This window comes from Periplaneta americana, chromosome 11, assembly GCF_040183065.1.
Source record: "Periplaneta americana isolate PAMFEO1 chromosome 11, P.americana_PAMFEO1_priV1, whole genome shotgun sequence".
Lineage (NCBI taxonomy): Eukaryota > Metazoa > Arthropoda > Insecta > Blattodea > Blattidae > Periplaneta > Periplaneta americana.
This window is the reverse complement of record NC_091127.1, coordinates 2,673,987-2,687,938: the sequence shown is the minus strand read 5'-3', so window position 1 is coordinate 2,687,938 and position 13,952 is coordinate 2,673,987.

The window sequence follows — 13,952 nt, the reverse complement described above, 5'->3', positions numbered from 1 at the left end:
GAGAAAGTTACACAACACAGAACTGCACGCATTGTATTCTTCACCTGACATAATTAGGAACATTAAATCCAGACGTTTGAGATGGGCAGGGCATGTAGCACGTATGGGCGAATCCAGAAATGCATATAGAGTGTTAGTTGGGAGGCCGGAGGTAGAAAATCTTTGTGAAGGCCGAGACGTAGATGGGAAGATAATACTAAAATGGATTTGAGGGAGGTGGGATATGATGATAGAGACTGGATTAATCTTGCTCAGGATAGGGACCGATGGCGGGCTTATGTGAGGGCGGAAATGAACCTCCGGGTTCCTTAAAAGCCACTAAGTAAGTAAGTAAGTATTTCTCACAATCACTGTCTTATGTTTTCTTATTCTTTGCTTCATCATTCAATAATTAGGAAATTTCTGTGACTTGTAGGCCACAGCTTGAAGACGCCATTTTGAACAGTTCAGCACAACTACCAATTTCTGAAAATATGTTACCAATCGTAAATAACGTACCTTACTACTTAAAATACTTAGAAAATTCTCAACACCACATATATACAGTATGTCAAGGAAATGAAAAACATTCTTCCTTTACTAACCACAATAAATAACGTTAGCACAGCTGCACGGCAGACAGGTTACAGATGTTTACTCAGTTTTGGGATGGAGAACTGACTACACGGACGCAGAGCTGGGAAGCTTAATTTAATTTACAGTGAAGCAGATTACAGCGCCCTGCAACTGACAACCAACAAGCGTCATCCTAATTGGGAGATGTCTCCGTTGATAGACGTTTGCGTAAGGGTAGTTCTCGTGCCAAAAAACAGAGCCATTTCCGATCACAGGTTTCTATCCCAAAATGCTAATTTCTCAGTTTCAAACCCCTGTATAATATTGACTCTGTTCAGCTGAGACACATTATACAGGGTGATTCAGACCACCCGTAACAGTAAGTTATTTCGGAAACTAGTGCATTAAAATTTTCGAGACAAAAATATTTATCACTAAAGCACGTGTGAACTTCCACTTGAGCTTGATTTCATCAATCAATCTTAACAGGAAGTAGGGCCAGTGGCGTATCACTTTAAAATTTCAAATGGGAGTAGTGGTCAAATATGATACCATTTGATAGAGCTCTTCAAAACAAACAACTTTCAGAGGAAACGTTTTTATTAATTCCTACTCTTTCAATGAGAAAACATACAAAAAACAATGGGTGATTCGGATTACCGTTGTCATTTATTTCGGAAACTAGTGCTTTAAAACTTTCGAGACAAAATATTTGTAACTAAAGCACGTGGTCTTTCACTTGAGCTTCATTTCATGAATCAGCCTTAAAAGGAAGTAGGATCAGTGGCGTATCACTTTAAAATTTCAAATCGGAGTTGTGGTCAAATAGGGTGCCATTTGATAGAGCTCTTCAAAACAAACAACTTTCATTGGAAACGTTTTTAACAATTCCTACTCTTTCAATGAGAAAACGTACGAAAAGATAATGTCATTAATAGTGAGAAATGTTACAATACGAAAAGGGGAAGGGGTAATTTACTTGTATTCACCCCTGCCGGCCACCAGGTCTACACTCAGCCAGGTAATTGTGCGTGTGTACTATGTTAATATTAAATGTAAGTACTTATCTAGTTCACATTTTCATTTCGTAACATTAGGCCTACTCAGTATTAATGACATTATCTTTTCGTACGTTTTCTCATTGAAAGAGTAGGGATTCTTAAAAACGTTTCGTATGAAAGTTGTTTGTTTTGAAGAGCTCTATCAAATGGTACCATATTTGACCACTACTCCTATTTGAAATTTTAAAGTGATACGCCACTGACCCTACTTCCTGTTAAGATTGATTGATGAAATCAAGCTCAAGTGAAAGTTCACATGTGCTTTAGTGATAAATATTTTTGTCTCGAAAATTTTAATGCACTAGTTTCCGAAATAAATTACTGTTATGGGTGGTCTGAATCACCCTGTATAGCCTATTGGCTAAGCTAAAGAACTTTAAAAACAATGTGAATGCCCGTCCATTCGTTGAGACTGATAATTTGCAGCAGACTTTCAATCAAGCAATGACAAAATTAATTAAACTTTACATTTTTCTTACATACGATAAGAGTTCGGCCAGAGATAAATCTATTCTCCTATGGCTGACTTACTCAATACCCTTTCAATATAAATTCCACATTAAATACAATCAATAATATATTAGAGAGAGTCAGTAGGTTAAAAATTGTAGTAGAGACCTGCGTTTTTAATGACGCTGTCGCAGCTAGAAGGCAGTATTATCAATGTCAACACAAGCGAAACAAAGAAGCAGCAGTTGCAAGTTGCCTGTACCTCTGCACATCACCTGTCATCCAGGTTAGAATATCGTTCCCTTCATCCTGTCTGCTCGAATCAAATCGCCAACATATTGCATATTTGTCTTCGTGGCAATTTCCACTGACCAACAGACTCACTGTTCGATACTTGGAGAACTCCTACATGTAACTGTAGACAGCTTGATGTGACAGGTACTACCGGTATTAATATTATTTTCTCCAGACTTTTTGGTGTGCTACTCGACAGTGGTACCATTGTGCAGAGGTGTCCATACTAGCTTCATCATTGTCCCGAAATTTGCCTCTATCTAACCTGAAGATTTCGCGGAGACAGTGTTACTGTCAATAAAGAAGAAAAATAATGCTAAGAAATATGAGTTCAGGACTACCAGCCTTATATCATACTCGGCGAAGATTCTCCTGTGAATACTATATTTTCTAAGATGGAAAGACGTTGGAAGAAGAGCAATTTGGCTTCAGGAATGGAAAAGGTACGAGAGAATCAATTGGACTGCTACGGAGAATTGGCGGAAAATTCCTAGAGAATAATAAAGAAGTATATGTAGTATTTGTGGAACTAGAAAAGGCGTTTGACAGAGTGGATTGGAATAAACTGATGGCGATCCTACAGAAAATTGGCGTGGAGTGGAAAGAGAGAAGGCTGTTCAGTAACCTTTATATTAAACAACGAGTGAAAGTCAGGATAGGAGAAGAAATGTCAGAAGGAAGTGAAATAAGGAGAGGAGTACATCAAGGATGTCCTTCCTTTATCATCGGAAAACCGGAAAGAAATGGTGAACTCTGTAAGATTCTCCGATACTCTCTATCTCGACAATATTAAATTCAATTACATTTAAGGAAAGTTTCTACAGAAGTTTATGAGTGAAGATATAACATTCAGTAATTTGTAAGAATGTTGGATTTTTTTTTTTTCAATTTTAGTACCTATTTAAATATGTATATTTTGATTTTACTTACATTATTTAATCATAACTTAAGAAAGAAAATATATGAAAAATATTTTTTTAAAGAAGCTATGTCAAAATAGAATTCCGCTGATGAATCCGTATGCAAAGAAACTAACAAACTCTGTTTCATTTGTACCATTCATAACGCCCTTGTCAGGATTTGAACCCGCGAAATGTTGACAAAGTGAAAAATGGCATTCCTTACAACAGAAACACTATATAACGTAGAAGTTAGAATTCCAATGAGCCACCGTCACCAGCAGTGCGTGGATACATTTATTACACTATTCACACATTCACACTTATGAACAGAACTTATATACATGTTATAAGTAAAATTTATTATTATAATTCGTATTGAATTTGCTATTCCCAAGAAACTCGTTCGGTTAATTAAAATGTGTCTTAGTAAAACTTACAGCAGAGTCCGTATAGGCCAGTTTCTATCTGATGCTTTTTCAATTCACTGTGGGCTAAAGCAAGGAGATGCACTATCACCTTTACTTTTTAACTTTGCTCTAGAATATGCCAGTAGGAAAGTCCAGGATAACAGAGAGGGTTTGGAATTGAACGGGTTACATCAGCTTCTTGTCTATGCGGATGACGTGAATATGTTAGGAGAAAATCCACAAACGATTATGGAAAACGCGGAAATTCTACTTGAAGGAAGTAAAGTGATAGGGTTAGAAGTACGTAAATCCCGAAAAGATCAAGTATATGATTATGTCTCGTGACCAGAATATTGTACGAAATGGAACTATAAAAATTGGAGATTTATCCTTCGAAGAGGTTGAAAAATTCAAATATCTTGGAGCAATAATAACAATATAAATGACACTCGGGAGGAAATTAAACACAGAATGAATATGGGAAATGCGTGTTATTATTCGCTTGAGAAGCTTTTATCATCCAGTCTTCTGTCAAAAAATCTGAAAGTTAGAATTTATAAAACAGTTATATTACCGGTTGTTCTGTATGGTTGTGAAACTTGGACTCTCACTTTGAGAGAGGAACATAGGTTAAGGGTGTTTGAGAATAAGGTTCTTAGGAAAATATTTGGGGCTAAGAGGGATGAAGTTACAGGAGAATGGAGAAAGTTACACAACACAGAACTGCACGCATTGTATTCTTCACCTGACATAATTAGGAACATTAAATCCAGACGTTTGAGATGGGCAGGGCATGTAGCACGTATGGGCGAATCCAGAAATGCATATAGAGTGTTAGTTGGGAGGCCGGAGGGAAAAAGACCTTTGGGGAGGCCGAGACGTAGATGGGAATATAATATTAAAATGGATTTGAGGGAGGTGGGATATGATGATAGAGACTGGATTAATCTTGCTCAGGATAGGGATCAATGGCGGGCTTATGTGAGAGCGGCAATGAACCTCCGGGCTCCTTAAAAGCCAGTAAGTAATAATAATAATAATTTATTTAATAATAATAATAATAATAATAAAACGTAATAAAATATTGTAGCAAAGTTATCTTACAATGTCTTTTTAAGGATAAAATTTTACCAAGGAAGAAGTACAGCGGCACATACAGACTAGACTTCGGCCTGAGCAAAATGAACCTCAAAACGAACTGCGATATGGATTCACTGGAATCTGGAGTTGATTATTATTATTCCGTGTTTAGTGCGCCCCTGGCTATCCATGCCACCTGTGGATTTAGTCCGGCTTCTGCTGACCCCATTTTGAAACTTTACATTTAACAATTCAGAGCAGCTGTATCAGAGGTTACAAGGTATCACAGACCTGGGTATGGAGTCTCTTTGCAGCTCTCCTTTTCAGTTATTTTTATTTGGTAGCATATAATTAATTGTATAGCAGCAACAGATGAAGTAGGTCACAAAATGTAATTGTGTATAATTAATTAATTGTTTCAGATATTGTTAAATATCCGTCCTTCACACGGAGTTCCATGAAATTAGGTGGAAGAATTTGTAGCTTCATTAATCAACCGTAATACAAACCAGCAAGAAAATAAACACTTCGCATTGAGTTTCGGAAAAGTTTCGTTTTATTGAGAACAGAACCTGCTGGTGTAACATACAGGGTGTCCGGGAAAAACCTGACGAAAAAGAAGTAATTATATATCTGAAACTGTTACAGTTATTACCTCAATGTTTTCACAGTTAGAAAGAGAAACTCAATAAGTTTTGTTACCTAGCAGCATGTTGCGCGCTTGCGCATACCATTGCGCGAGGAGAAAACGAGAAAAAGCTCGTTCTGCACAGCGTATATAGTCAGCCTTGCTCTCAGAGCTGGGAATGCAAGTTGTGCGTGTACCAGCCGAACAATGTTTACCACAGTAGAGAAAGCAGAATACGTTTTATGACTGGCTGAATTGAAGTCAGTCAAGCGCGTACAACGTCGTTTCCAAACGGACAAGAGCTCATAGTAACAGGTAACACATACCTGGATATGCTGCGAAATTACGCTGTCCCACAACTACCACCAGAAACCGTGTTTCAACAGAACGGAACCCCCACACTATGCTAACAATGTGCGCACTTTCCTCGATGATACGTTTCCTGACCGTTGAATTGGAAGAGGCGGACCTACACTATGGCCATCACGGTCGCCGGACATGACTCCACTGGATTTCTTTCTGTGGGGCTTGTGAAGGACGTGAGTTAAGTGGCCGAATCTACGAAGCAATAAGACTAGTCAAACCGGAGATGCTTTCGTGCGTGTGGCAGGTGATTGAGTATCGCCTGGACATAGCCCTGGTCACAAATGGTGCTCGTATACAGGCACATTAAAACTTATTGTGTTTCTCTTTCTAAGTGTGAAAACATCACGACAATAAATGCAATAATTTCAGAGATATAGTTATTTATTTTTCGTCAGATCTTTCCCGGACATTCTGTATTTAATAATTCAACGCCATTTCACTGGTTGAGTAGTCTTTGAAAAACGCCGAAATTTCTGTAAAATGAACCCTTAAGACTTCTTCTTCAGCAGATAACGTTTCAAGGAGGTAAATGCATTTTGCACTATATCTAACTATAGTTGAAAATGTGTCTCTCAAATGAGTTCAATCACCCACTAAATGAGACTGACAATGCAAAGCCATCGGTTTAGTTCGAACAGTTAATAAAAATCCACTCATTGTGTCCTGCGCCAAGTTTTAGAGGAAAGAAAGCCACAGTCGTAGCTCAATCGGCTGAGGCCTGCCGATCTGAAATTCCGTTTTGGCGCGGGTTCGATTCCCGATCGGGCTGATTACGTCGTTGGGTTTTTTCCGAGGTGTTCCCCAGGTAAGGTGAATGTCAGGTAATCTATGGTGAATCCTCGGCCTCATCTCACCAAATACCATCTCGCTACCACAAATCCCATCGACGCTAAATGACCTAGTAGTTGATATAACGTCGTTAAATAACAAAAAACAGGAAACAACCGAGAAAACGCAACAGAGGCTGCGGGAAAAAAATAAGATCGTGACTCTATAACTTCCTGTCGATTGCCGATTCGATATCAGCGCCAACTCTAGGGAAAAAGGCAGAACCTCACGCTGATGCCGGTACAGCTGGTTCGAAGGCCCTCTGCTGGCAATCTTCTGTCTGTTAAAATGGGAAGGAGAATTGTGTGTAGACAGTACAGGATGAGATTTCTCCTTGAGACCGACTTAGGTTGAGTAGTTCAGGAAAGCTGGGGCTCCGTTGCTTACATAATAGTAATATACGTTACAAGAGCGGTATGTTGACGTTTTCATGTTCGAGGAAAAGATTGAAAAAGCGAAACGTAGTTGAGCTTTTTTAATTTCCGAGAACATGAAAACAAACATACCGCTCGTGTATCGTACATTATTTTGCGCGAAGATCGTTTATTACATACCTGAAAGACGAATTTCTAATTAGTTGCAATGAAATCTCCATCTTGGTTTCTGTTTAATGACGGCAACTTTAGAAAACAAAAATATCTATACTCCAGCAGGCCGTGATATACGTCTGTCTTTTTTTTCCCCCAGTCTATAAATGCGAACTTAAAACAAACGGTAAGGTTATGTAATGATTTATTTTTCATTTTAATATTTTAACAATATTATTTATATAACATATTGCAGTAATAACATCGGCATCTGGAGACTTGTTGATTTTTTCACGGCTTCCTTAATGTTACTTGTATCAGGAATGCAATAAGTTTCGTGGAGTAGTAGACTTTACTTAATTTTTGCAAATATTTAAAAACAATAATTAACAGTGCAATTTAGGTGAAATTGCAGTGGTAAGTTTCCAATTTATAATTATTACTATGTTAAACGTCTCTAAAAATAATATGTTAAAAGCCTAAAGCAGTAAAATGAATGTCGCGCTTAAGCGGTAAGAAGAGGGAAATTGTTATGTGTGTTACGTTGGGAATACTGAATGTGGTATTTCACACTTACCGCGTATTGGTTCTGTGCGGAAAACAAGCAAATACGCACGATCTCGCACAAAATATTTTAGGACCTAGTTCGGTTACCCTGGCAACGGGACCGAGTTATGTCTGGGCCAAGCAGCGTAATAAGCTTATATCAGTAAGTAGATACATCACATAATTACTTACTTACTGGCTTTTAAGGAACCAGGAGGTTCATTGCCGCCCTCACATAAGCCCGCCATTGGTCCCTATCATGAGCAAGATTAATCCATTCTCTATCATATCCCACCTCCCTCAAATCCATTTTAATATTGTCTTCCCATTTACGTCTCGGCCTCCCTAAAGGTCTTTTTACCTCCGGCCTCCCAACTAACACTCTATGTGCATTTCTGGATTCGCCCATACGTGCTACATGCCCTGTCCATCTCAAACGTCTGTATTTAATGTTCCTAATTATGTCAGGTGAAGAATACAATGCGTGCAGCTCTGTGTTGTGTAACTTTCTCCATTCTCCTGTAACTTCATCCCTCTTAGCCCCAAATATTTTCCTAAGCACCTTATTTTCAAACAACCTTAACCTATGCAAATCAAAGTTTCAGGTATAACTCCCTGTAAAGTTGATTTGAATAATACTTCCTTTTTGAATAATATTCAAATCAACTTTACAGGGAGTTATACCTGAAAGCTTGATTTGCATAATACACGTCACTGTTCGTTAACAGAAAACCACAATTTAAGTCACACAGAGTTAGTGTGCACTCAATGTTGGTTGCTTGACGGTTGTCAGTCCACTTTGAGGTCTATGGATATAGAGGGAAAAGTTGGATCGGTGTCGGGTAGAGTTCCCGGGTAGCTCAGTTGGTGGAGCGTTGGTACGTTTAACGAAAGGTCCCGGGTTCGATGCCCGGCCCCGGAACAACTTTTTCCTCAAAATTATTCTACCCTCAACCTATGTTCCTATATACATCACCAACCTCTATTAAAAAGCAAAACTCTACTGAATATAAACAATCGAAACAGCATTGACTAGCCAGAATTATAAAAGGAGATGCTAAAACTCTCACCTGTCTTGTTAGAAAATATTTATCTTAGCTGTTTAAGAGGAGACGCATGATTCGCTGGAGTTCCCGCCGAGAATTAGAGGCGATGTTTTCCCGAATGCTGTTTTTCCAGGCCATGAAGACTATTTTTTGTATACTTTCTGAGTTTCCCAGAGATGAAAGTCACAAGGGTTAAGGTCCGGAGATCAAGGTGGCCACTAATTCCTGTTGACAGTTCTATTGTCTCATATCTATGAAGTTTGTTCACAGAATAGTCGGCTGTATGTATTGTTACATGATTCTGTTGGGAGAAGAGAGATGTGCGCTCCCTATCCAATAGGATTCTGCGACAGCACATACAGTCGACTATTCTGTAAATGAACTTCTATATAACAATTTTCTAAAGTAAAATTCTGGCAAATTAAAGCTGGAAAATAATAAAGTTCAGTACTTGTCTATAAATTGAAATAGGCATATTACAATATGTCTTAAAAACATAAGATAATCCTGAGTACAGCCATTCTTTTTTTACACTGTAGGCTCATATTATTTGTCTTCCTTCAGGCGCTTGTTTTTATATAATAGCGCTCTACTATCACCTTTACTTTTTAACTTCGCTCTAGAGTATGCCATTAGGAAAGTCCAGGATAACAGAGTGGGTTTGGAATTGAACGGGTTACATCAGCTGCTTGTCTATGCTGATGACGTGAATATGTTAGGAGAAAATCCACAAACCTTTAGGGAAAACACGGGAATTTTACTGGAAGCAAGTAAAGAGATAGGTTCGGAAATAAATCCCGAAAAGACAAAGTATATGATTATGTCTCGTGACTAGAATATTGTACGAAATGGAAATATAAAAATTGGAAATTTATCTTTTGAAGAGGTGGAGAAGTTCAAATATCTTGGAGCAACAGTAACAAATATAAATGATACTCGGGAGGAAATTAAACGCAGAATAAATATGGGAAATGCCTGTTATTATTCGGTTGAGAATCTTTTATCATCCAGTCTGCTGTCAAAAAATCTGAAAGTTAGAATTTATAAAACAGTTATATTACCGGTTGTTCTCTATGGTTGTAAAACTTGGACTCTCACTTTGAGAGAGGAACAGAGATTAAGGATGTTTGAGAATAATGTGCTTAGGAAAATATTTGGAGCTAAGAGGAATGAAGTTACAGGAGAATGGAGAAAGTTACACAACGCAGAACTGCACGCATTGTATTCTTCACCTGACATAATTAGGAACATTAAATCCAGACGCTTGAAATGGGCAGGGCATGTAGCACTTATGGGTGAATCCAGAAATGCATATAGAGTGTTAGTTAGGAGGCCGGAGGAAAAAAGACCTTTAAGGAGGCCGAGACGTAGATGGGAATATGATATTAAAATGGATTTGAGGGAGGTGGGATATGATGATAGAGAATGAAATAATCTTGCTCTGGATAGGGACCGATGGCGGGCTTATGTGAGGGCGGCAATGAACCTTCGGGTTCCTTGAAAGCCAGTAAGTAAGTAAGTAAGTAGACTCATAATTTGTTATTTTTCAGACGCCTGTTTTTATGTAATAGCGCTGTACCCTCTCATACGAACTCTACAATGCTCTCTGTTACTGCTCCAAGAGGGAAAACTCGTTGCGATTTCATAGCGGTAAATTTTATTGGTGAGCTGAAAATCTCTGACCTACTGTTTACTAAATAAATTGCACGTCACGCATTCCCTTCCACTGTCTGGCCACGTAATGCCGCAGATTTTCAGGAATGCAGTTATTGGAAACGTGTGGAGACCTAAACAACATCGCTTTACGAAACAGTCCCTGTCGTCCGCATATTTCCCACGTTTGACCACCATGACTTGTGCAGGTATCCCGCAGTTGTGTTTTGAAATAACATTCAATTACGTCAAGTTAACATCCTATCGATCGCAGAACAGGACAACGGACACAATAATTATATATATATCACACCACCAACCGACAAAGCTTGCGCTCTTTTGCCTTCATTGCAACTACTTCGTGTCTTCATTGTCAGAACTTTTTTTTTAATTTATTGGTTTCAAGAAAGGTGTACGGTAATACATTAGCAGCTGTTTCCTGCACTCACTCCATGCCTTTCAGTACACGCATTGTCAGCCAGCCATGCACACATATTATACAGGGTTAGTTAAAAGTCCCGCACCACCTAAATAACTTTTGAAGCATGTGGTTCAGTGACATGAAACTTGGTATGTGGGGATAACTATAACTATAACTGTTACCTTAATCTTTCAGTTGTTACCCTTAACAACACGCTAATCCCTTATTCATCTGTCGTAAAAAATCTTGGCTTCTTTTTTGATAATAATCTAAGTTGGAATTTTCAAGTTAAAGAAACGATAAAAAAATCTGTTCCTCCTTTCACTCTTTGAGTCGCTTGAGAAACTTCTTGCCTCAGCAACTAAAACTTACCCTAGTACAAACCCTAGTAATGCCGCACTTCGATTATTGTGTCGTTTTGTTAAGTGATCTAAGTTCTGAACTGTCAGTCAAGTTACACCGAGCTCAGAATATGTGCGTCAGATACGTGTGCAACATCCGACGATATGATCACATATCACCGTCCTTCGCAAGTCTCTCGTGGCTCCGACTTAAAGAACGCAGAACTTTACACTCTTTGTCTTTACTCTCTTTGTCTTTACTCTTTCGAATTCTGCACACCTCAACACCAAATTACCTTTCGTCTCGTTTCTCTTATCTATACTCTAACCACGACGTAAATACCAGATCACTTATCTGTGGCACGCTAAATATACCTCTTCATAGAACATCTTGTTATTCCTCATCTTTTACAATATCCACCTCGCGTCATTGGAATTCCTTGTCACAAAGTATTAGGGGCTGCAAGACAACAAACACCTTTAAGAACAGCTTAAAAGATAACCTTCTTAGCATTTCACTCCAATCATACTGATTTAAAATATTACTGACTACACTGTTGCTTTTTTCTTTAGACATCATCCTGATTGTGCTGTATTTTCAAAATTGTCTCATAATAATCTCTTTCTATTATCTAATATCATTTGAAATATATTAACATTCTATGTATTTTAGTTTAATTCTGCTACACAGTTTATTTCAGTGTTTAATTAATAGTTCATAGTATTTTGTTGTTTAATTCGTAAATAACTCTAGTATACATGTAGCTCTCATCTAAATCAAATTGTTGAATTCTTTGTAAGTTCATGCATATGTATATACACTTTTTGCTGGTTGTGTGGAAGAGAAGGCCTTACGGCCTTAACTCTGCCAGCTAAAATAAATCATTATTATTATTATTATTATTATTATTATTATTATTATTATTATTATTATTATTATTATTATTATTATACTAAGAACTCAATAATGGTATTACTGAGTTTTTTCTACTTCCGGTTTAACCGGAAATAACTCCAACTCTCATATTTTAAATGGAACACCCAATATATCATTTTATTTTTGAATAGTACTCATTAAGAGCCTTTCAAAAATCACCCACACTTGATACGTCTGTACAAATAACAAGCATTTCTCATATTTATTCTGCGTTTAATTTCCTCCCGAGTATCATTTATATTTGTTACTGTTGCTCCAAGATATTTGAACTTCTCCACCTCTTCAAAAGATAAATTTCCAATTTTTATATTTCCATTTCGTACAATATTCTAGTCACGAGACATAATCATATACTTTGTCTTTTCGGGATTTACTTCCAAACCTATCTCTTTACTTGCTTCCAGTAAAATTCCCGTGTTTTCCCTAATCGTTTGTGGATTTTCTCCGAACATATTCACGTCATCCGCATAGACAAGCAGCTGATGTGACCCGTCCTCTATATAGCTACTCATTTTATTTATATTTTCCTGTCTCCCTTATGTTTTTGTTTTCCGTTGAGAAACTGACGTATTGTAGTGAAGATATCCATGTCAAAAATCAAGCCGCGGTGCTACAAAGTTGCTCTTAATCTGGCGCAACTTCACCAGTTCCCTACTATTACATCTCTTTCCTAAACATTACAGTAAATGTGTTAGTAAGGCTTCCGCAGGGTAGAATGTTAAAGACTACACCGGCGATGTTTCTGCAGCAATAAACAACGCTCTTAAAGTAATTTGTTTTCTTAAACCGAGTGCTGCTGGATGCAGACAAACTGTCTCCTTGTGAAGGAAGCGAGGGTCAACGACACTCCGTTTGTTTGGTTACAGCAGAGGTGTTTAAAAGCCTTGGCAGAAAGCCCTCGCAGCACCTTGGGTAAGCGGAAGGGAAGACGTAACCGCGGTTAAAAGAAAGGAAAGTGCCAGCTTCGACTTGAGATGTTTGCTTAAGCGTTGGTCAGTGGGTGAGGCAGGCGGAATTCGATTCGGTGTTTATTTTGGCTGCGTTTAGTGGCGAGCATTTCTCTGTTACAGGAAATGGAGACGAACACCATTCTTCGTGTTTCTTGCTGAGTTATGGAAGTTCACTGAACACTAAGGCTGGTATTCATAGTCGACACTTTATATCACCACTTTGCAAAGTGACACTTTTGACGAAAGTGGCTCTTTCATATTAGTGGTATTCATAGACGATTGAAGAAGTGCACTTCACAAAGTGTCACTTTACGCCAGCAAAGTGTAGAGTTACAATTTGGTTGGTAATAGAAGTCCCACAATGCCTTTCAAAACAAGTGAACAAACAATAACAAATTAATGACGTATAACCTACAAATTACAATGCTTGTGATTTGAATTGGGAGCCTACTGATTGCGCGAGGAAGAAAATATATATTTAAAGTTGTTTTATTTCAGTTTCTAGTTTTTGTTGCCAATAGTTTAGATTATTTCAGTCAGTTCAGATATATAACATTTTATTGAATAGTTAGTGATACTGCTGGTGAAATTAGGTTAGGTTTTGTACAGTACATAGCTGATCCATTAATTTATATAGTTAGATTAGGTTCTGTACATATCTTTTTCATTGATTTATGTCGCTAAGTTAGATTATGTATGTATCCGTTCCACTGATTTATACAGTTCGGTTAGATTTTGTAGCCTACATATCTTCTATTAGTTTATATAGTTAGGTTAAGTTGGACTGAGTAGGTTGTTTATATATATATATATATATATATATATATATATAAAATCATTAAATTTATATCGTTAGGTTAGGTTTTATACGTATCTGCTTCATTGATATATCGTGTTATTTCCGTTATTTTCATTTTTGTCTTTTTCGTGAATAGTGAATAGAAAAGTAAAAAAAGAATG